Source organism: Balaenoptera borealis (genome assembly GCF_965194805.1).
Source record: "Balaenoptera borealis genome assembly, chromosome: 10".
NCBI classification, from domain to species: Eukaryota; Metazoa; Chordata; class Mammalia; order Artiodactyla; family Balaenopteridae; genus Balaenoptera; species Balaenoptera borealis.
In genome coordinates, this window is record NC_138874.1 from 51,005,138 (window position 1) to 51,031,428 (window position 26,291).

Sequence of the window (26,291 nt, forward strand, 5' to 3'; positions counted from 1 at the left end):
TGTTTTTCCAGGATAGTCCTCATTTGGATTTCTTGTAATTAAGTACCATATCTATTCTTTAATATGTCCCCTAGGCCAAGGGTACAGTTTTAAGAGCACCTATGAGGCAGAGTTAACATTATAAAGCTAATCACTCCCCTCTTGATTACCTACAGTGATTCACCATTTTTTTTCAATGCAGTGTCCTCAAATTGTGATCTGTAAAGCATCTGCAACAGAACCTTCTGGATGCCTTGTTATAAATGTCGATCCCTGTATGCAATCTCAGATTTACTGATTCAGAAAACCAGGATGTATGGTTCAGAAATGATGATCCTTGTGGTTAAAGTTTAAACTGAACAGAAAGATTAAAGTTTACCTCCTAAGCCTGGCATGCAAAGTCCTCTTAAATATAAAGATATTACATTACTTTCTATTGGAAACTTCTACTCTTGCCTTCCTTTCACCTTATAAATTCTGGCTGTAGTCTCCACCATGCCAATTGCATGCTTTCTAGTCTTCCACACCATTCCAATCCTACTCATTCTTGTAGGCCTAATCCACATCTCAGCTCCACTGATGTCACCTCTCCCTCCTCTGAGCCATTACCATTGTTGCTGCTGTTGTGATTGCTTTGCTTGAGGCAACATGCATCAAGCACTTACCAGATGCCAGGCATTCAACTAAGTGCCTTATGCGCACTATCTCTTTAAACCCTCACAAAAAAAAAATCCTTATGGGGTAGGTTCTACTATTATCTCCACTACTGAGATGTTGAAACTGAAATCAAAGAGGCTTAATGACTTGCCTGAGAGTCATTAAACCTCTGTGAGGGGCAATATCAGGACATAGACTTGTGGTCTCTGATGCCAAAGCCCACACCTTTAGGGATGCACTGTGTGCTTCCCTCACCTCTCCCCCTAGTACAGCATCTCTACTGCATCTCTACTGTCATAGGCACTTGTCATTATGACAATTGATGGTGCCAGTTCCTTGGGTAGCCTGATGAGCAATAAAGCACACCAAACCATTCTTACCAGAAATGATAAAATCTAAATGAGGCTAATTCCTCAAACTGTCCTAGTGGTTTGTCCTACCTTGATTTAGAGGGAGAAAGGGTCAGGAGCAGGCAAATGGTTTATTTTACTTCCAATAACGGAATGGTCCACTCTACAAACAAAAATGCAGTAATACTAAAGGTACTGAATACGTACTTGATTAGTCAAGAAACAACAACAATGTAATAATAATAACAGTGATATATAACTAACAAGTATGATAGTCACTATAGGCCAGGCACTCTGGTTAACATTGTTGTGCATTATCTAATTTAATTATTATAACAATCATAACAAGTAAACACTATTATCACCATCCCACTCTACAGATGAGGAGACCTAGGCTCAGAGAGGTTAAATAGTCTGCACAAGGCCATTTGGCTAACTATGGTAAAGCAATTCATACCTTGGTGTGGTTGATTCCCAGTCTCAAGCTCATTATTTTCTGCTCCATTAAGGAAGTTTTCTCTTAAAGATTAATTTTGAACCAGTGATTAGAAATTATTTTTTAAAAATTTAAATACTAGAAAAATAAGCTCATTCAACTCATAAATGAAGACCAGACCACAAGACTTATCTGTGGATATTAAAAGAAGACTAGAATATAGGCTTGCTGGTCACATCAATGAATAAGTAGCTGTCAGCTTGGTTTGGCACCTAAACACATGTATTTTCTTAAAAGCTAATTTCATCTGGCTATAGAATTAAATGAGGTTGGCACTAGTCCAGAAAAATAACCTCAATTTCAGGTTTCTTTCAAAATAGTTGATTGTTGATATTTGCCTGTTAAAAATTATTTCCTCTAAATACCACAAAGCAGCTGTGCACACAAAATTTCCAGGTGGAAGAAAAGTTTCTCAAAGACTGGCTAACAAAATAGAAATTTCTTTCAGATAAAGCAAGCATTCTGTTAGTTCGGTTTTACCTTTAACATTCGTACCCTAGAAGGAGAGTGGTGGGTAAAACTGGAAAACATTAAAAGACAGTAGTAAGTTCATTTGATATTCTTTTGCAAAAGCTCTCTTCTGTCTCCTCCTCTGCTGTCCCTTCCCACCTTAAAGAGTAGGAGACCACAGAGCAGACCCTCAACATCAAACATAAGTGATGGGGACCTCAAGGTCTTAGGAATTTGCTTAGCATGAAAAACTTCCTAGATATATCTTCCAGCAAAGTTAAGACACAATGCTATGTCTAGGGTACATCTATCACATCCTAAAACTCTCTTTTGGGAGCAGGTAGCATCCTTCTCACCTAGAAATTTAGCATAAACATTTCCATTTCTATGGGAAACCTAAAAAAAAAAAATGTCAGGTAGTAAATGGTACGTAAAAATTTTCCAGTATTCTAAAGTGTTACACACACTGTATTATTACCATCCATCACCTTGATAAAGCTTTTTATTACTGGATACATGAGGAAAGTTGTTTTGTGTGACTGATTAAAACTATATTTTCCCTGGCTAAGGAATTTTATAGGCTGTCTCCAGGTGGGATAACAGATCATATTCGTTAATCCACTCATTTCAGGTGGAAGCTTCAAATGGCACTTCCTAATTTTAATACACTTCATGAATTTGCTCTGCTCTCTAAACCTTCTGCCTCAAATGTGCTTGTTTCTTTCTCAATCTATTTTGCTTCTTCAATATACTTCTCCTGCCATTCCTCCCTCTGAATAATCTTTCTGCTGCTTGTCAAAGAACCATCCCTATCAGGGCACTCCCAAATAGGTCCTTTACTTGATTCATCTTTTCATACTCCATTTTTTTTACCCTCCTTTTCAGTGAAAGTATCCTACTCCATCTCATCTTTCTTCATTCTTTCTCTATGTGACATTAGTTACTTTTGTAAATGTATTTATTATTTTAAAAAATTCAGTAAAGATATGTCTTCAGGAATACATTGCATGAAAGATGTTAAACAATCAAATTTCACTTTTATTTTTCATTTTCAAAAAAATTAAAAGCTCAAGTATTCTGCACATAAAAGTTGCTGAGTTTTCAGGCAGCCTCTCATGAGTCCTCCAGTATATGAGTCCACATAAGGGTAAGAAGGGGAGGTGGAAGCACACATATATCCCCAGAGGAAGATAATGACCTCAGGGTTCAGTTTCTGTGGAATGTTCAGGGACAGAGTGACTTATCTCTCTACATCCCCAAATTTCAACGTGGTGTTTGCTTTGGGGCAGAAAAGGAAAATTACATTTAATCCATGGTTTAGTTTCTCAAAGTTTTTAAAATTATATGTGAGTTTAGAAGCCTGAGATAGAGTTTATAAGTATGTAGACAAAGCCAAAATACTTTGGAAATAAAACTAACCAGTTCATTGTAAGCACAACTCATTATTTTCCATGTCGATATTGGCTTGGACTAGAGCTGCACTATTAAAAACCTTGGCTTGCCTTCTTTCATATTCCACCCATTGGCCTGTCCAGTGATTGACTGACTCTCAAAGGCCAACCATTGGCGTCACTGACATGGTTTCTAACTCTAGGTACTCATTAGAATTACCTGAAGAACTCTTAAAAATACCTATGCCCAGGCCTCACCCCAGACCAATTAAATTAAAATCTCTGGGGGTACTAAATGGCCATGGGTGTTTTTTAAAATCCCCCCAGGGGGACTTGCCTGGTGGTCCAGTGATTAAGACTCTGTGCTTCCAATGCATGGGGCGCAGGTTCGATCCCTGGTCAGGGAACTAATATCCCCACATGCTGCACGGTATGGCCAAAAAATTTTAAAAATAAAATAAAATAAAGTAAAATTCCCCCCAGGGGATTTACAAGTCAGCCGGAATTGAGAACTGTTGCACTTAACAAAGCACATATCCATATGATCCCTCTCCCATTGGCACACTGATTGAACATTTAGACAAGAAATTCTTTGAGCCTGGAAATTCGAGGATAGAGATTCTCAATACGCAAAACCCTCTGTACTCAGGAGAAAGAGTAGAGATGTTATTAGACTGCAGAAGACAGGCTTTAGGGAAAGGGAGAAAGCACTTCAAGTCTAAAAAGCCACCTTGCATGAAAACTAACCACCCATCTGTATCTTCTGAGCAAAATATAAGCATTTATCTTTCAAAAGGGACTTACCTTATTTAAATTATTTAGAATTAATTAGATGTTGTCAAATACTGTCAAATGGTGAAGACTAATAACAGTTTTAAAAATAGTGAAAATTATTGAGTATGCAAATGTGATGGTCTACATGTTATTTTGTTAAATATTCAAAATAAATTATACATGATAGGTAATAGTTAAGGAAACAGAAAATCAGAGAAGTTGAGTAAATTACTTCAAATAACATGGATGAATATCTAGGTCTGTGTATCCAGAAAGATTGTCCACTTTTCCACACTTTGCCTACCTTGTAGACATTTTAACCTAGTTGGAGGAAGCACTGATTGAGAGGCTTTTCTAGACTTAACTGTGACAGGAAGAAAGGAAGGAAGAAAAGAAGTAAGGGAGAGAGGGATGGAGAGAGGGAGGAAGGAAGGAAGGAAGGGATGAAAAAAGAGAGAGAGAGACAGAGAAAACATAGGACAAAATATGAATGTGAAAAAGGAAGTTATAGAAAAAGAAACCCTGAGAAAAGAATTTTATGCATGGTTAGCTGGCTAAGACTGAAATGAATTTAATTAAATAGATGAGTTTTAATATCAAAGTAAGCTGGTGCAAAATTAGAATTCGATTTTCTCTCTCTGTTAAGAAGACGAAAGTCTGCTTTTTTTTTTTTTTACATCTTTATTGAAGTATAATTACTTTACAATTGTGTGTTAGTTTCTGCTTTATAATGAAGTGAATCAGCTATGCATATACATATGTCCCCATATCTCCTCCCTCTTGCGTCTCCCTCCCACCTTCCCTATCCCACCCCTCTAGGTGGACACAAAGCACTGAGCTGATCTCCCTGTACTATGCAGCTGCTTCCCACTACCTATCTATTTTACATTTGGTAGTGTGTATATGTCCATGCCACTCTCTCACTTCATCTCAGCTTACCCTTCCCCCTCCCTGTGTCCTCAAGTCCATTCTCTATGTCTGCGTCTTTATTCCTGTCCTGCCCCTAGCTTCTTCAGAACCAATTTTTTTTTTTTTTTTTTAGATTCCATATATATGTTAGCATATGGTATTTCTTTTTCTCTTTCTGACTTACTTCACTCTGTATGACAGTCTCTAGGTCCATCCACCTCACTACAAATAACTCAATTTCATTTCTTCTTATGGCTGAGTAATATTCCATTGTATATGTGTGCCACATCTTATTTATCCATTCGTCTGTCGATGGACGCTTAGGTTGCTTCCATGTCCTGGCTATTGTAAACAGAGCTGCAGTGAACATTGTGGTACATGATTCTTTTTGAATTATGGTTTTCTTAGGGTATATGCCCAGTAGTGGGATTGCTGGATAATGAAATTATAAAAGGTTTTTCTTTACTTTCTAGTAGTCTGCCTAAAAAGCAGGGATTTTATGTTTTTTTATTTTATTTTATTTATTTCTTTATACAGCAGGTTCTTATTAGTTATCCATTTTATACATATTAGTGTATATATATGTCAATCCCAATCTCCCAATTTATCATACCACCACCCCCAGGATTTTATGTTTTATCAAAATAATTTCCTTTGTTGTTTTTATCAGGTCTTTGATTACTTAAACTGAATCTTTTCAATATTACAAGAGCTAAGTTTTTTTTAACAACTATTTAACTTTCTGTATTTGCCTTAGAAGTCTTTGTCACTTTGATTAAAGGGATAACTAGGAACTGTTTCACAGTGACCTATGATCCTATTTGACCAGAGTTTAAAAACCTTTTGAAGTCTCTGACAAACTTTCCCAAATCAAATTCTAAATAAAGTTTTTTTGACCTCAAGCTAACTTTAGGATTTTCAGAGGGCCTCTTAAACATGTCAAAGAGAGGTATTAAATTAATTATCCTTCTTTGGCACGTTAGCTTTCATGGGAAGTAATGTCAAATAAGTGATGATAAACCTTCTTGGGTTATATTGTTTGGATTATCAGGGAGGAAGATATTTTCCTGTACCCTTCTAGGTTCTTCTGGCTGGTCTAAGAATTATACTGACATGAGAGAGATTAACAGGAGAAAATCAAACAAAAGTTTAATAACATGTATATATTGGAGAGAACCAGGAAAATTGAGTAACTTGTCAAAATGGCCAAAACCCTCACCTTAAATGCCATCCTCAGCTAAAGCCAAAAGAGGATGCTGAGGGTGGGGAGAGTCAATTTTGGGACATTATCAGGAAAAACACAGTAAACTAGGGTAAGCTTGTTATGCAGATTTAAATCATTGTCTTCTCCATTGATAAGAGTTTCTAGCAATTTGGTCATCCTCCTGTTTCTGGTACAGTGAGGGAGACACCCTTACAAATGAAGATTTTTCTTACAAATGTGTATGTTTCTTACAAAAACGGTAACTCCTACTTGGTTTTCAGAATTTTTCCTATATCTTCTTTTTCTTAGAAAATAACCAGTTTAAAATAATTAATATGCCAAAGAGACATATTTTGGGGTAACAAATTCTGTTCTCCTACAGGATGAATGTTATTAATTTAAATGTTCTAGACACGATATGATATTACTAAAATTTGAATATGTCTGGGTATTTTACCAGTCATAATTCTAGTTACTATCTTAAAATCTTATCTGTCAAAGAAATAACCAACTTTTTCATCAATTGCATCATAATTATATATTTAACCATGCCATTTTAAGTCTTCATCATCTATAGATACTTATTGTTTTACTCTGATGCTTTTGCAAAAAATGCTTCATCTTCAAGAATATTCACAGAAAGGACTTTTTGACAAATGTAAGCTTCTGATAACTTTCATACCACTGGACTGGGTAAGAAATCAGAGAATTTAGTGGAGAAAAGGGAACCCACCTACATTGCTGGTGGGAATGTAAATTGGTGCAACAGCTATAGAGAACAGTATGAAGGTTCCTTAAAAAGCTAAAAATAGAACTACCATATGGGCTAGCAATCCCACTTCTGGGCATATATCTGGACAAAACTATAATTCTAAAAGATACATGCACCCCAATGTTCATTGCAGCACTGTTTACAATGGGCAAGACATGGAAGCTGCCTAAATGTCCATCGATAGATGAACAGATAAAAAAGATGTGATATAATGGAATACTACTCAAACATAAAAAAAGAATGAAACAATGCCATTTGCAGCAACATGGATGGACCTAGAGATTATCACACTGAGCGAAGTAAGTCAGACAGAGAAAGACAAATATCATATGATAGCACTTATATGTGGAATCTAAAATATGATACTCATTTGTATCATGGTGTCATATCTAATATTTAAGACTTTATTTACAAAACAGAAGCAGACTCACAAAAATAGAAAACAAATTTATGGTTACCAAAGGGAAAAGGGGGTGAAGGAGGGATAAATTAGGAGTTTGGGGTACTAGATACCAACAACTATACATAAAAGAGATAAACAATAAGGTCCTACTGTATAACACAGGGAATTGTATTCAATATCCCTGTACTGTATAGCACAGGGAGTTATACTCAATATTCAATAAGCCATAATGGAAATCACTTTGTTATACACCAGAAACTAACACAACATTGTAAATCAACTAAACTTTAATAAAAAAAATTAAAAAAAAAAAAGCAATGGAGAGGTGATTTGGCAAAATGATTCTAAAATGCATATGGAACTTTAAAGCTGCTAGAATAACTATAAAAAATCTTAAAACATAATATGAAAAATAGATGTAACCTGCCAGGCCAGATATCCATCAATTTTTTAAAAGTGTGCTATTATACTCTAAGAAACAAATATACCAATAGATCTGAAAAGTTCCGTGAAAGAGACCAGAGCATTTTATAGGAATATGTCATATTTTAAAGTGGCATGACTAAGGAAACAGACTATTAAAATATAAATGATTAAGGAACAAGTTGTTATAAATACGGCATACCAAAGGTAAAAATAAATTTCAGATAGCTTATACAATTAATAAATTTGTGCTCCCCTTCAGACTTCTTGTATTCCTCAGTAATCTAATATTTGTTCTATATTTTTATGTGATTACCTTTATAAGTTGATAGTTTACATAATCTCTGATGATACATCCACATTCTTAAGTGCTTATGGGACAGTTTAATGTGAAATATCCCACAGCAAAATATTATTTCTTAAACCAAAATTTGGGCATATGAGTATTTGTTTCTTTTTTAAAATAATTCTACATATGTTATAAATGATTTATATGAATTTAATACATAACTTAGATATATGTTTAAATAAAAAAGGAGAGGAAAAGAGAAAATGTTTGAAAAATTACAATGAGAGGAATAAAAAAACCTAATTATTTAAGGCAATGTAGTAACACATGAAATAGATATTTTAAAAACATATCCCAGAATTTTGGCGAATATAAGTGAGTGGATTCCTGAAATTAAAAAAATAAAATTCTACTATTTTCTTCTTTATATTATCACTTATTTTTATTGTAAATATGCATTACTTTTGTAATCAGAAGACATATCCAGGGGACCCTTAAACAACACATGGGCTGGGGGCACCAACCCTTCGTGCAGTTGAAAATCCCTGTATAAATTTATAGTTGGTCCTCTGTTTCTGCAGTTCCGCGTCCCTGGATTCAAGCAACCTAGGATCATGTAATACCGTAGTAGTAATACATATTTAGTGAAAAAAATCTGCATGTAAATGGACCTGAACAGTTGAAATCCATGTTGTTCAAGGGTCAGCTATACATACATAAAGCTGATATTAATTTTTCCAGAATATCTTAAAAATATCTAGCTGAAAGCTGTTAGAAGCCTCTTTTGCCTCCTTCCTTTTACATTTTAAAGCTGAAGGTAAACAGTTTTTTTTGAAACAAAACTTTTTACTTACCATTATTTTTACTAATTGTTTTTTGATTCCCCTAAAATCTAAGAAACTAAAATTTTTATATTAAATAGCCCACTGACTATTATACACACACTTTTCTAGCTAAAGAATTCTCATGGTGAGGAGCTAAAAGATAAGGACTTAAAGGAATTAAATGTTTATAAAACCTTGCATTTTTGCCTGCTAGTAACATATCTGAAAAAGTGTGGAAGTAAGTGGAATTCAAATGATTTACACCCTTTTGCTCCAGTTCACATTTAAACAAGTTACTGACGTGCTGTCACTTCCTGTTTTCTTGGCTCTTAACAAATTCTCTGAAATGGTAGCAGATTTTTATGTCATCTATTTTTATGTTCTGCTTATCAGATGGAAGGACAATGATAAGAAAGTTGAAGTTACTCTGAAATGGTTAGAGACATGAGGAAAAGTGAGAGGTAAAATAATATATAATACCTTTCCACTATTCAGAGTGTTGAGGATTTAAAAGTTTTTTCTACATGTTGACACTTCATAGGTATTGTATACAAAAAATTCCATGCCCTTTTATTTGCAAAATTATAAAACAGACAAGATTTTCTCAAGAAGTATTAATAAGTGGAAAGTTAGTGGAGATATTTGCCATTTTTGAATAATCTTTCTGGACCAGGTTCTAGAAAAATATAAAAGCCACTTAACAAGTTTCTTATCAATTATTGTGTTTAGGTTGTCCCTTATAGAAATGACTGTTTCAATAATTTATTTTCATGTTGCTCTATTTTTAATACCACAAAATGTTCTTCATTTATTCAAAAAATATTGTTTGATCATCAGACAAAACCAAAACATACAATTAGAAGAAATAGTTTGATATAAAAGAAACATAAAACATACTTTCTCTGCCCTCAATATGTTAATATATTTTAATGATAAATTGGAACCACTTTATGAAAGTGTTTTTAATCAGATGGTTTGTGATTATTTTCTTGCAATCATTGATCTTTAATAATATTTGATTAATACTAATCCAGTTGCATATAGACTTTTAAAAATTTATTTTATTTAAGTATAGTTGATTTACAATGTTATGTTAATATCTGCTGTATGGCAAAGTTATTTAGTTATACATATATATATATATATACATTCTTTTTCATATTCTTTTCCATTATGGTTTATCACAGGATATTGAATATAGTTCCCTGTGCTATACAGTAGGACCTTCTTGTTTATCCATTCTATATAAAATACTTTGCATCTGCTAATCCCAAACTCCCAATCCATACCTCCCTCACCACCCCGCCTCCTCCTTGGCAATCACAAGTCTTTTCTGTATGTCTGCGGGTCTGTTTCTGTTTCATAGATAAGTTGTGTCATATTTTAGATTCCACATATAAGTAATGTCATATGGTATTTGTCTTTCTCTGATTTCCTTCCCTTAGTATGACAATCTCTAGTTGCATGAATGTTGCTGCAAATGGTATTATTTCATTCTTTTTTATGGCTGACTAGTATTCCATTGTATAAATGTACCACATCTTCTTTATCCATTCATCTGTTGATAGACATTTAGGTTGCTTCCATGTCTTGGCTACTGTGAATAGTGCTGCTATAGCGGTGCATGTATCTTTTTAAATTATAGTTTTGTTTGGATATATGCCCAGGAGTAGGATGGCTGGATCATATGGCAACTCCATTTAAAAATTTTTAAGGAAACTCCATACTGTTTTCCATAGTGGCTGCACCAATTTACATTCCCACCAACAATGTAGGTGGGTTCCCTTTCCTCCACACCCTTTCCAACATTTGTTATTTGTAGATTTTTTAATGATGGCCATTCTGATTGGTGTGAGGTGGTAGGTAGCTCATTATCATTTTTTTTTTTTTTTATAACAGAGACTTTTTGAGAAAGGTTTCATTTTGGGGGGATCTTATTGTACCAAGACTTTATTTATTTATTTATTTATGGCTGTGTTGGGTCTTCGTTTCTGTGCGAGGGCTTTCTCTAGTTGCGGCAAGCAGGGGCCACTCTTCATCGCGGTGCGCGGTCCTCTCACTGTCGTGGCCTCTCTTGTTGTGGAGCACAGGCTCCAGACGCACAGGCTCAGTAATTGTGGCTCACGGGCCCAGCTGCTCCGTGGCATGTGGGATCTTCCCAGACCAGGGCTCGAACCTGTGTCCCCTGCATTGGCAGGCAGATTCTCAACCACTGCGCCACCACGGAAGCCCCTTATTATCATTTTGATTTGTATTTCTCTAATAATTAGTGATGTTGAGAATCTTTTCATGTGCCTATTGGCTATCACATACAGATTATGAGAATGCAAATTCACACTGACATCCTTAAAACTCATGGTGAATTATTTTAAAATCTAGTTTGTGTATTTGTAATGATTTTTCTCATTAGAAGATTTTTTTTTTTTCTTTTTCACTGGATTTACCAAGTTAGAAATCATTATTGCAAGATAAAACTTTCCCAGGATCATTTAAGTTATGCTTGTGCCAAATGAAAAAAGAAACTCTGGTAACTATATCTATGTATTTAAATATTTACTCAGTACATAACATTTTCTTGGTACTGAGATGAATGCAATATAAATTTAGGACAGCCTTGCCATTCAGAAAATAAAAATCTTTATATTGGCAGACAGTCATAAAGATGTCACAGGACAGGCATCTCGGTGTCTTGCAACAGATTTTCTCTGCTTTCTGCTCACCAGTGGGGCATGCTGCACGATCTGTGTGTGATGGAGATGTTTCCGAAGCACTGTGAGGGTCCATAGCAAACAGGACTGGCCGTTGTGCACACAAGGTGCAGCAATGTGACATGAGTCTTGCTGGCTCAAGCACAAGGGCAGGGCAGGATGGATCTAGAATTGAGGGGAAGGGGGCCAGCTGGAAAATAAAAGGGCTGAATTGACCAAGAAGAGAGTATTTCTGGGCACTGCGTTTTGCAGAGTAAGAACTGACTGCAAGGGATTCTGAAAGGGCAATAAGGAAATATTGAGAATCTGTTTATCCAACTATCAGTAAGATTGGAGTAGTTTTGATAGAATATAGTCAGATGGAATAGATGGGCTCCACACACAGAATTTTAAAAATGACCATTTTTAGACATCAAAATGAGTGGTATACATAATCACTACCAAAAATATGTAAACTGATATGTGATTTATATTTCATATTATTATTGATAGTGGACATCAAAACATTTTACTTGGATTTTAAAGACTATCCTGTGTGTTTCTTACAATATACTTTAGCGAAAACAGATTGGAAAAAAGCAGGCTAAAATAAGCTTTATTTCCAGACTCTCAGAAGTGAACTATCAGATGAGAAGAAACGTCTTTGGTTTGATAGTAAGTGAAAAGCAGATATTAAGCTCACATTCCTGTTAATATTATTATCACCTAACTCCTGGTGAGTAATTTCGTTTGCTCTTCTTTTACTAGGTTATTTTAAATTTGAAATGGATTTTGTTTAGATTATTAGATATCAGTTTTTAGAGATAATTGATATTTTATGACATAATGAAATAATTAAAATTCTTAGTTACAAATAAGTTTTCCTTGTGACATTTCATATTAATTGTACACTATCCAAAGAGTATACTATCAAGTTATTTTATGGTGGAGATCAATCTTTAGAAAAAAACCCATATTTTATCATTTTAATCTCACAGAATTTAAAGAGTCTGGTAAACAAAGCAAGCTTATAGGAGTCACCTGTGAGACACTTATTTATACATTAATTTATTTATTTTTCAAAATAATTATTGGACACCTACTAGGTATCAGATATCATGCTAGACACTGGAGACAAAAAAGATGAATATGATTTTGTTCTTGGATAGCTTATGTTTACCAAGGGAAAAGAGATTTGTAAAGAATCACAGGCATTATAGTGACCTATGACTAAAACAAAAAGTTGTTCAAGATGCAGTGAGAATATAAACCAAAAAAAAAAGGCTGATTCTACTTGGTTGAAATGGAATGGTGTCAGGAAAGGTTGCAGAGAATTGGTCTTGAATGGAGTCTTGAAAACCCTAAGAAAGTTTGCCAAATAAATCTTAAGCAGAGAAACAAAATGTAACTGAGCTATTTCAGACTATACACATGAGAATATTGTGACTCAGTATCAAGAAAAATTCTTCTTGGTACATAGAGAAAGTCCACAGCATAAACCCAATAGGACGCTTTTACTTTCCAAACCCACAACTAGAGAAGTTACACTTTTATAATATGTTTGTGTAAATGGGGAGGGGTGAAAAATCACAGCATCTTAGAGGTCAGAAAGGACCATAAGAGTCATATGTTTCCAATCCCCACCTAATGAAGGAATATGTAAAATGAGATGGATTTTTCTGTGAAAAGCTAGAAAATCATCTGTCTTGGATACAGATAATTTTCTAGCTTTTCTCAGAAATAATCCATTTAATTTTGTTGACATGTAATAATTATTACTAAAGCCTATAACAAAATTCTGGCATATAATTTGTCTAATTATGTGGGTCTAAATCTATACTCTAAAGTTACACTCCATATATCTAAATTTTCTTTTCTGTAGGCTGTTATAAAAGTTGGAAGTTTTCCATTCCTGAGAAACATATATTTGAAAAATGATATCTTTCTAGACATTAACTGGCACTGTTAAAATTTTCATGTATTGTTTATGAGCAATTTTCAGTTATATCCAGAATGATATATATCACAGTTTCAATTTTCAATAATATATTTAAACTTCATTACCATAAACTAAGACTATACTTTCCAAAGATGTTTTGTTCACCAATTGTTGACATGAAAATAAAGGGTTCATTCTTTCAATTTCCCATGATACAATTGTTTCTAATATAGGATAGACTAAACACAGAGATCCTTAAAAATTTTTACTTAAATTTTTATCCATCTATGAATAAAGAGTACTAAATTTCTAGAAATTGTTTAGAATATTTTTTGAAAATTGAACTTTAGAAATTATGGGTTATTTATCATTTAAAATGTTAAAATGCTCTTTCTTTTCTTTTTAAAAAATTTATTTATTTTATTTATTTATTTTTGGATCTGTTGGGTCTTCATTGCTGCGCGTGGGCTTTCTCTAGTTGTGGTGAGTGGGAGTTACTCTTCGTGCAGTGTGCAGGCTTCTTATTGTGGTGGTTTCTCTCGTTGCAGAGCACAGGCTCTAGGTGTGTGGGATTCAGTAGTTGTACACACGGGCTCAGTAGTTGTGGTTTGCGGGTTCTAGGTGCACAGTCTCAGTAATTGTGGCGCACGGGCTTAGTTGCTCCATGGTATGTGGGATCTTCCCAGACCAGGGCTCGAACCTGTGTCCCCTGCATTGGCAGGCAGATTCTTAACCACTGCTACACAAGGGAAGTAACTAAAATGTTCTTTCAAATTTTTTAAAGGATTTAAATAAAAATATGTCAATAATATATTGGCAAAGAGGAAGTAAACAGTTCAAATTTAAGAACTGATTTTTATCTCCACAATTGAAATCCTTTAAAAGTATTATCAACAATATTTTAGGAATCAGAATTCTCAACATATTAACAAAAATCTCATAATAAACATGAATATAAATTCACCTAGTTGATTAACTGACCAAAGCACTAAGAACTGTGAATTTGTAGGGGCCGTGGAGGTAGGTGCTAGTACTTCAGATGGTTGATTAGAAATTCAGTGGCAGCAATCTGCTTATAAATCTCTAAGTTTAGGTTTTAAAATCCTTCTGATCCTCAAACAAAATTGCTTAGGCTAGGAGCCTAGAAATGTGAGAAGAATGGATGTTCATGATGCACTGATCATGACACTGTTAATATGCTGAAGCCATATGCTTCCATATATTCGAAATATATTCTGGCCTATTTGAAAGTACTCTGAGAACCATCATCCTTCAATAAACAAATAAAGCTCTCAGGCTGCTTCTCCTGGAGCAGCATTGCTCAAAAGAGAAGCATCCCTATAGGCAATTAATACTTGTAATTCTGTGTCTACCTTTTTGACTTTAGAGTTCAGTCTGAAACCACTCTTCACAGTGTCAGAACTCACAGGGAATTTCCGCTGACCAGCATTAGGTGGGCTTCTCGTTATATGCCAGCTTCTGTCACTGTGGAGGATAGCAGCCTGCCTCCTGAAGTGCTCCTAAAGGCCCCAGAAGAATAGTAAATACATCATTTTGACTATATTTTGAGGGAGGCTGTCCCACACAAATGCTGAAAAACTGGTAAAAACTTGCTCAGTCATTGTTACATAACACTCAGGCAAAACAGACAGAAGCTGAATTATAAAATAAAACATATATTTGGATTTTGTTTCCTCATTAACTGAAGACTTCCGCTTGTTATGTCTTAGAGCATATAAAATATAAATTACTTAAAAGTTTTAAATTTTATTTTATTTACTTTTTTATACAGCAAGTTTTTATTAGTTACCTATTTTATACATACTGCTGTATACATGTCAATCCCAATCTCCCAATTCATCCCACCACTACCCCTGCCGCCACTTTCCCCCCTTGGTGTCCATACATTTGTTCTCTACATCTGTGTCTCTATTTCTGCCCTGAAAACCGGTTCATCTGTACCATTTTTCTAGGTTCCACATACATGCGTTAATATACTATATTTGTTTTTCTCTTTCTGACTTACTTTACTCTGTATGACAGTCTCTAGATTCATCCACGTCTCTACAAATGACCCAATTTCGTTCCTTTTTATGGCTGAGTAATATTCCATTGTATATATGTGCCACACTTCTTTATCCATTCATCTGTCGATGGGCATTTAGGTTGCTTCCATGACCTGGCTATTGTAAATAGTGCTGCAGTGAACACTGCGGTGCATGTGTCTTTTTGAATTATGGTTTTCTCTGGGTATATGCCCAGGAGTGGGATTGCTGGGTCATATGGTAATTCTATTTTTAGTTTTTTAAGGAACCTCCATACTGTTCTCCATAGTGGCTGTATCAATTTACATTCCCACCAACAGTACAGGAGAGTTCCCTTTTCTCCACACCCTCTCCAGCATTTGTTGTTTGTAGATTTTCTGATGATGCCCATTCTAACTGGTGTGAGGTGATACCTCATTGTAGTTTTGACTTGCATTTCTCTAATAATTAGTGATGTTGAGCAGCTTTTCATGTGCTTCTTGGCCATCTGTATGTCTTCTTTGGAGAAACGTCTATTTAGGTCTTCTGCCCATTTTTGGATTGGGTTGTTTGTTTTTTTTAATATCGAGGTGCATGAGCTGTTTATATATTTTGGGGATTAATCCTTTGTCCGTTGATTCGTTTGCAAATAGTTTCTCCCATTCTGAGGGTTGTCTTTTCGTCTTGTTTATGGTTTCCTTTGCTGTGCAAAAGCATTTAAGTTTCATTAGGTCCCATTTGTTTATTTTTGTTTTTATTTCCATTACTCTAGGAGGTGGATCAAACAAGATCTTGCTGTGATGTACGTCAAAGGGTGTTCTTCCTATGTTTTCCTCTAAGAGTTTTATAGTGTCCGGTCTTACATCTAGGTCTCTAATCCATTTTGAGTTTATTTTTGTGTATGGTGTTACGGAGTGTTCTAATTTCATTATTTTACATGTAGCTGTCCAGTTTTCCCAGCACCACTTATTGAAGAGACTGTCTTTTCTCCATTGTATACCCCTTGCCTCCTTTGTCATAGATTAGTTGACCATAGGTGTGTGGGTTTATCTCTGGGCTTTCTATCCTGTTCCATTGATCTCTATTTCTGTTTTTGTGCGAGTACCATATTGTCTTAATTACTCTAGCTTTGTAGTATAGTCTGAAGTCAGGGAGTCTGATTCCTCCAGCTCTGTTTTTTTCCCTCAAGACTGCTTTGGCTATTCAGGGTCTTTTGTGTCTCTATACATATTTCAAGATTTTTTGTTCTAGTTCCGTAAAAAATGCCACTGGTGGGCTTCCCTCATGGCGCAGTGGTTGAGAATCCGCCTGCCAATCCAGGGGACACGGGTTCGAGCCCTGGTCCAGGAAGATCCCACATGCCGCGGAGCAACTAAGCCCATGCGCCACAGCTACTGAGCCTGAGCTCTAGAGCCCACGAGCCACAAATACTGAAGCCCGCGTGCCTAGAGCCTGTGCTCCGCAACAAGAGAAGCCACTGCAGTGAGAAGCCCATGCACTGCAATGAAGAGTAGCCCCCGCTCACTGCAACTAGAGAAAGCCCGCAGGCAGCAACAAAGACCCAAAGCAGCCAAAAATAAATAAATTTATTAAAAAAAAAATGCCACTGGTAATTTGATAGGGATTGCATTGAATCTGTAGATTGCTTTGGGTAGTATAGTTATTTTCACAACATTAATTCTTCCAATCCAAGAACATGGTATATCTCTCCATCTATTTGTGTCATCTTTTATTTCTTTCATCAGTGTCTTACAGTTTTCTGAGTACAGGTCTTTTACCTCCTTAGGTAGGTTTATTCCTAGGTATTTTATTCTTTTTGTTGCAAGGGTGAAAGGGATTGTTTCCTTAATTTCTCTTTCTGATCTTTGGTTGTTAGTGTATAGGAATGCCAGAGATTTCTGTGCATTAATTTTGTATCCTGCAACTTTACCAAATTCATTGATTAGCTCTAGTAGTTTTCTGTTTTCTGGTGGCATCTTTAGGATTCTCTATGTATAGTATCATGTCATCTGCAAACAGTGACAGTTTTACTTCTTCTTTTCCAAATTGTATTCCTTTTATTTATTTTCTTCTCTGATTGCCATGGCTAGGACTTCCAAAACTACATTGAATAATAGTGGCAAGAGTGGACATCCTTGTCTTGTTCCTGATCTTAGAGGAAATGCTTTCACTTTTTAACCATTGAGAATGATGTTTGCTGTGGGTTTGTCATATATGGCCTTTATTACATTGAGGTAGTTTCCCTCTATGCCCACTTTCTGGAGAATTTTTATCATAAATGGGTATTGAATTTTGTCAAAAGTGTTTTCTGCATCTATTGAGATGATCATATGGTTTTTATTCTTCAATTTGTTAATAAGGTGTATCACATTGATTGATTTGCATATATTGAAGAATCCTTACTTCCCTCCCTCCCTCACTCCCTTCCTTCCATCCTCCCTCCCTCCCTCCCCCCCTTCTTCCCTTCCTTCCTTCCTCCCTCCATCCTTCCCTCCTTCCCTTCCATCCTCCCTTCCTCCCCTTCCTTCCTCCTTCCCTCCCTTCTCCCTTCCATCCTTCTATCCTCCCTCCCTCCCTCCCTTCTTTCCTCCTCTCTCTCTCTCTCTTTCTTTGTTTCCCTTTTCATCCCCTTCACCCATTTCTCTTAACCCCTGCCTCTAGCAACCACCAGTCTGTTCTCTGTACCTATGAACCTGTTTTGGGGTTTTTGTTTGTTTTTTTGTTGTTGTTTTTTTTCTTAGACTCCACAGAGAGATCATATTTGTCTTTCTCTGTCTGATTTATTTAGTTAGCATAATGCTGTCAATACCTATCCATGTTGTTGCAAATGGCCAGAATTCATTGTTTTTATGGGTGAATAATATATGTATGTATGTATGTTTCATAATTTCTTTATCTATTCATCATTGATGAACACTTAGGTTGTTTTCCTATCTTGGCTATTGTAAATAATTCTGCAATGAACATGGGGCTGCATATATTTGTTCAAGTTGGTGTTTTCATTTCCTTTGTATAAATGCTTAGAAGTGGAACAGCTGGATCATGTGGTAGCTTTGTTTTTGATTTTTTTTATAAACCTCTATACTGTTTTCCATAGTGGCTGTACCAATTTACAGTCCCACCAACATTTCATTTTTTAATAAAAGAAATAATATGAAAGTGAGTTTTACATAAATATCTGATGCAAAATATTATACTAGACCAAAGTAATATTTTTATGAAGTTTCTCTTATAGAAAAACACCCCCGTTTTTCTTTCCTTTTTTTCCCTGAGCTTCATTTCTTCTTAAAATACCCATGTGACTAATTTAAAAAATGACCTCAGTTTGAAGGATCTGGCATTTTCTTTTTTTAGCTCTTTCTATATCTAAGAGTAATCAAAGAATTAACTTTTGTCCTCAAGTAAATGATTCAGGATGTTACACTGCTGAATTTTCCAAGACCTTAGTGCAAAAACAAATATGTAAAAACTCCTCATCGAATAAGTAACCATACAGGAAATATGCGGTAATATAAAAATCTATGCTTCTAAACTTTCACTCCTTCTCCATCTCTCTCCCTCCCCTATCCCTTTCTTTGTCTCTCTATACACATTCATACACACACACACATAAGGAAACCTTCAGGTAAAATATCTTCGTTTCCTGTTTTAATGGTAGATATACAGTAAATTCAGAAAACAAGCATTATAAAAATTATATTCATTTTGGAGTTTATTGTACACAAACATTTGAAATTATCCTTAGTAACATATTTCTAAAAAAAGAAACTTTACTTTCTTAGTAGTTTTTTTTTTTTTTTTTTTTTTTTTATTCTGAGAGGGATTTTAGAGGTATAAATATTGTCTTATAGCCATAGAGAAAGTGTCAGTTTTCTCAATTTGGTAAATATTTTTCACATTGTAGAAAATTAGTAGAATCTACAAGTGGCAGATAGTCTTCAAATATTTTCAAATAAGAAAAAAATCCCATTCCATCATATTCAGTACTTTGATCCTATTGAATCATAGAGGATACCTAAAACATGAATAATTTGATCTCCTGCAGTTTCTGTCATGAGAGATGCACTATCTTAGCACAGTGCCTAATTCATAATGGGTGTTTAATACCTGCTTGCTAAAAGAATAATAGATCTACTTTACATAGGGTAAAGTGAGCCCAAGAGATTCATAAAACAGTGCCAGAGAAATTGATGCCATGCAGACATGGCATCAGAACACAGAGAACACAGAAGCACATGTTAGTAACATCACTGGATAAATTAGGCCTTGGAAAATATCCCTAGTGTACTTACTTACTGATACTAATGGGATATTTAATGATCAGTGCTTTGTGAAACCTTGTCTATTTTCTCATATTGAGAGTGAACTGGTACTGCATGTTGATGGGGCAAATATTTTATTTCCCCCATTTTGGGGATGTCTAGGGGATGCTTACTATTACCAATGAGGTGTGACCAACATTTTGGGGGATATATCAGGTGACGAAATAACCTGATAAAAAGTGATATATGTTTCTATGGGTTGACCTTCATAATTTAACACTTTTTAAATTTGATTTAATGAAACTTTGCAATATTTACACATCCCCCAAAAAACAGAGTATCAAGATATATTTCCCATTTAGTGCACATTATCTGATGCATGTCATATTTTATGTTCTATCATAGTTCCTAGACTTCTTAAAGTTATCATAAAGTTATGGTAGGAGGTTAGGTTGGGAAACAAATGTATCCTCTACATGTCCATTCTGATCCCCTCCTGCTATGACCTTAGAGCAGGCGTTGTGCTGAGCACAGTGGATGTGTAGATGACATAAGCTCTTGAGAAAAGGCATTTCACGTAATATGGAAAAAGCAATTGTGTCCACTTTGCCAAACATGGGAAAGGCAAATCACTCAATCTAGCCTCATTTTTATCACAGTACAATCAGGTTTATGATCTGTATGTGTGCATATCAACCTAGGTTGAGAATATAAATTGTGCTCCTATAATTGAACATTTGCTGGACCTCTAGTAAATATAGAATACTTATTGGACCTTAATGGGGCAGAACCACCTAATAATCACATTCATAATGAGGCACTTACCTACTGATTCTCTTAATCACATGTGGCACACAGGTATTTTATCCTTAATGGAAGTGTAAGGTATGCTGCAGTCTATGATAGATCATACTAATTAGTCTCAATGAAATTAAAAAAACACAACTGGAAAAGTTCATTTAACAATGTGTGTGTACATGAATCTCACTCCTTTTATACTTTAGGAACCAGATTAAGAATCAATAGCTCCACTCTGTCATACATGTCTTTTCTTTTTGTTCCAAAATAGAAAAAGGGAATTTGAGGTTTATGAAAGGGAAAATACTGTTTTACATCAGTGTCAACTGGAAGAAAATGGAGTAGAGGGGAACTTTATGTATACTTTTTTACATACATAATTTACACATTGAAAAGAATCTGGAAGCACAGTTCTAACTAACACTTACTCCAGGGAATAATCTCTTGTAACAGAAAATAATGTGTATGATGTAAATTTTGGCTATTAATTTAATATGTGTGCAATTCTTACATGTAAATCTGTTTTAATAAATTAGACATTTTTTTAAACTTTCCTTCTTTCCTAAGTTTCCCTTCTTTTCTTTTGAGTCTGTCCTAGTTACTAAATCAGAAATATCTCCAAAGGGATATAGTGAAAATTGTTATGCATGTTATGCCAGCTTTTAAAATGTCACACAATAGACCCATGCAAATATAGACTACTGATCTTTAACAAAGGAGCAAAGAAAATACAATGGAGCAAAGATAGTCTTTTCATAAAATGATGCTGAAACAATATTCATGTGCAAAAAAAAAAAATCTAGACCAGACCTTACATCTATCACAAAAAAATAACTCAAAATGGATTATAGAACTAAATATAATATGCAAAATTGTAAAACTCCCAGAAAATAACATAATAAATAACAAAATCTGTATGACCTTGGCTTTGGTGGTGACTTTTAAAATACAACACCAAAGATACAATCCATGAAAGAAATAGTTTATGCTAACACATATATATGGAATCTAAAAAAAAAAAAAAGGTTCTGAAGAACCTAGGGGCAGGACAGGAATAAAGACACAGACGTAGAGAATGGACTTGAGGACAAAGGGAGAGGGAAGGGTAAGCTGGGACGAAGTGAGAGAGTGGCATGGACATATATACACTACCAAATATAAAATAGATAGCTAGTGGGAAGCAGCCACATAGCACAGGGAGATCAGCTCGGTGCTTTGTCACCACCTAGAGGGGTGGGATAGGGAGGGTGGGAGGGAGACACAAGAGGGAGGAGATATGGGGATATATGTATATGTATAGCTGATTCACTTTGTTATAAAGCAGAAGCTAACACACCATTGTAAAGAAATTATACTCCAATAAAGATGTTTAAAAAAATAATAAAAAATAAATAAATAAAATGGAGGGTAGAAGGATACTGGTACTAATTTTGCACAGCTGCTCTCAGCTCTGCCTTTAATTAAAAAAAGAAAAGAAAAGAAATAGTTAATAAACTGGACTTCATTAAAATTAAAAACGCATGCTCCATGAAGGACAATGTCAAGAAAATGAAAGACAAACCACAAACGGAGAAACAACATTTGAAAGACACATATCTGATAGAGGACCATTATTCAAGGTATACAAAGAACTCTTAAAAACACCGATTCAAAAATGGGCAAGTATACATACAGATGGCAAATAAATATATGAAAAGATGCTCAAGGTCATATGTCATCAGGGAAATGCAAATTAAAACAACAATGAAATACCACTACCAACTATTAAAATGGCTAAAATCCAAAACACTGACAACATCAAATGCTGACAAGGATGTGGAACAACAGGAACTTTCATTCATTGCTGATGGGAATGTAAAATGGTACAGCCACTTCAGAAGACTGTTGGGCAGTTTCTTACAAAACAAAACATAAGCTTACCAGAGGATTCAGAAATTTCACTTACTGGTATTTACCCAAATAAGTTAAAAATTTATGTCCACACAAAAAGCCTGCACATGGATGCTTATAACAGCTTTATTCCAAACCATGGAAGAAACCAAGATGTCTTTCAGTAAATGGATAAATGGATACACTGTGGTACATCCGGACAATGGAATATTATTCAATACTAGTGGTCATGATTGTGCAGTGCATTATTTATTTGTATGGTTAGATACCACTTAATATAAAGTAATGTATTTAAACCTCTGTTCTTACCTCCACCTACCTTAGACATTTTCTTTAAATGTTCTACTATTTAAGATGAAAATTTTAGAGCACCTACCTTTTCCTATAAACTCTTTTCACCATTTATACTTGCAACAGTTTTTTACTGTACCTTTGCTTGATACCTTTGTTTGCATTCTGTTCCATGGTGACATGTAAGTCTTCTGGCTTTCTCTAAAGTTTATTTCCAAATTCTAAAAAAGATAGATATCATATATATTATATATACTATAAATTATGTTAAAATTTTACAAATATAGATTATATTAATAATATACTTATAAATTATACATATAAAATTATATGCATATAAAAATTACATGAATTTTTTAACAGCAGAGCTTATTAGTATGTTAGAATTACTTTCCTTCTCTCTAGACTCATCACAACTCCTGTTCCACTTAAAGAAAATGTTTCTAGCATCACAGCAAAATCTATTTTTTTCTTATTCTCTGCCATTTGCTTAAATTTAAATCACTTTTAATATGTGTTTTACATGTAGATAATGATGTTTTTCTACATATTTTGTTTCCTGAGTCTTTTAATTGCCTTTATTTTCTATTAACAAAAGAAAAATGAACCTTCCCATATCCACTATATATCTACCCGATCTAGAATTTTACGTACTCTTCCATCCATTTCCCCAAGACAGTCCCTCCTAGACTTTTCAAACTCCTGCTTTACTGAGATCTGAGACAGCACAGCTGTCATTCTAAAATTTCATTTCATCATATTCTTGTCTCCAATTCACTGTTTCCTGGATCCCAGGTTATTTTCCTTTTTGATTTTACTCATTTGCTTTGAAGAAGTAACTTCCTAAAAATGATTGTCTTCTAGTTTCCTATTACATTTTAATTGTAATTAGATTTTGCTAATTTTTCCTTTTAAGATTTATTTTCTTTTGTTGATATTGGTCTGTACCTCAAATTATATTTCTCCCACCATTGTGGCATTAACATTTTCCTTTCGTTTTTTTTTTTTTTTTTCCTCTCTCATGCTGCTGGTTTTAATTGATTGGATGTTCATAGCAAAAATGAAGGACCCAGTTGATGTGTTTCCTACTAAGTTATTGTCGGTTTTTCTCCCTTTATGTAGGTAATGCCAGAGTGAAGAGTACTCAACTCAGGTGCTTAACTCCAATATTAAGAACCAAAATGTTCACTAAATTTCTTTGGAGAAAATCCCTTTATTTTTTGACTAGGGAGTAAAAAATTGGTTGCTTGCTGTCGTATTAAGGAAGCTGTGTAGGATGGTTGAACTGTCTAGGTGTTTTGTAGTTAAACACAGCGTTAATACTCCTTTTCTAACCTCCCGTCCCCTGCCCATTTCTTGGACCCGGGGTCTCAAAGCATTTTCACCTAAGCTGTATATATCCTGGACAGTGGCTTACTTTTCTCACTTCACCCATCAAGTTACTTTGCATATTCCGTTTTCTAGAAATTTATTGAGATTTCTCATCTGCTGATAACCACATCGTATGTTTTTGTTTGGGTTACAGGATTATTCCTTTTTATAGTTTTCACCGAATGACAATGGGGTTTCAAAAGGGAGAGAAGACAAATGCTTGCTCTCCAGCCATGATTTAAATAGAAAATTTAAAGTTAATTTTTATATTTTTATTTTAAATAGAAAAAATGTCAACATGTGTAAATCCAATATATGTATACAATTTTCTATTATAAAAAGTAAAGTTTACCCCATTAACTTGCCCACTAAAAGTTATTCATATCAAAATACATTATTTTTAAAGTGATGTTTTGAAATTAACGTGTGTTACTTTTAAATACAAAGATGAGTAAGGACTCTGTTTGTAATCAATTTACTTGGGGGAAAACCAGCCCTTCTGAAGTGATGCATCTAATTTGGATATTATTGTGTAGGATAATAAAATATATCTTTCTAAAAAATTCCTTCAAAGTATTTTCCCCAGAAGAATCTTGACTACTTCAGGGCATGGCATGCAATTTGATAGTTCTTTTTTGCTTTCTTTACAATAGAGTTCATAGATCAAGTTGATGGACCATCAAACATTAATTAGTTATTATATAATCACATTTAGCAGCTGCATTTATCCCATAAACAAAGGCAGGTCAAATATGTCATCACAAAAATGGATCTAAATTAGTTGTATATAGACTGTAATTCATTATTCAGATATGAAAAACGATTTTTGGTAATGAATTTCTCATATAACTCATCAAGTTTATTTTCTAAACTCTGAAGAAACCATTAATTTGCCTTGTTATAATAATCAATTTTACTGGGTCTTTCAGAACCCCCTATATGGCTACTAATGACTTGGAATATAAAATTCATCTCATGTTCCATCTATTCCTAGTTTTATTTTCATTAATCGTTATGAAATCATTGAAGCACTGACATTTTTCTACACAAATCAACAGCTGAGAGCATCCATAAAGAACAATATGTGTAGGGCTGAAAAGCCCTTCTCAGAGAGGAATGAAAAGGCAACTCCCCACTATGGCAACTGTTTGGCAAGGAGAGCTTTAAGACTGACTTTCCAAAAGTTACGTACATGTTAGGTATTCTCAGTGCTCTGAAAATTCAGAACTCCAAGAAACTATAACTCTTCGTTGGGAAGGACATGTACCAAAGCTAGATGTTAGTGTGGCATTTCCAGTAGTAACATTTGGCCCCATAATACCATGACACTAGCACACAGGACCCCACCAATTCATGATGATCAGTTTTCTGTTCAATTACCTGGGCTTTTTTTGGTCTGACAATTACTTTATTTTTAATCACGGTGATTATAGTTCAATAAAAATGTGGGCTCTTAAAAAAATTACCATTGCCATGCCACTTAATCTTGATAATAGTTTTGCGACATTTATCTGGGATCCATTTGTATATTTACACAAGTTCAGTTGCTGTACTCAGGTTAATTCTTAACAAGATTGTTTACTTTCCTTAATTGTCACTAAAAGTTTGATGACTTAGGTTATTTACATTTTAACTTTGCCTTTGAGCTATTACCTCCAAAATTTTATTAGCTTTCCAAAGGAGATTTTTCCCAGATACTAAAAAATAGGGAGAATGTGTGAGACAGAACCTCAAAAACTCCAGTAAATTGCACAAGAACATGCACTATGAAGACTATAAAAGCATAGTGAGAACTTTAACATCATAAAGGCCATGTTTACATGTGGTTGATATTTCCATTAATTAAAAAAAAAAATTTTATTGTTGTTTATGGGTGGGGAGAGAGGGCTTTGAAAAAAATATTTTCAAATAGTTCTTAATGAAGACAGAATATAATATTAAAATCATTCAGCTTACTATCCTTGCAGTGAGAATTTTAATGTGCATACAGGACTACCAACAGTTTTGTTTATGGTGTAGAATATAAAATTTAGTGCTTTTTGCCCCTAATGCTATTTAGCAACAACCCAGCATCTATTCTAGGCACTGGAGATCTAGCAATGCATCAA

The 26,291-nt window shown here is 34.6% G+C and overlaps 1 long non-coding RNA gene across 1 annotated transcript in view; it reads right to left on the reverse strand.

Annotated features, from left to right (window-relative positions):
* Window positions 1–25,438, reverse strand: part of LOC309636267 — a 41,067-nt gene extending 15,629 nt beyond the window's left edge. The window contains exon 1 of the long non-coding RNA XR_014249345.1: window positions 21,964–25,438. This is a non-coding gene — a long non-coding RNA (uncharacterized lncRNA). The remainder of the gene's footprint in view (window positions 1–21,963) is intronic.
* Between the last annotated feature and the right edge of the window lie 853 nt (window positions 25,439–26,291).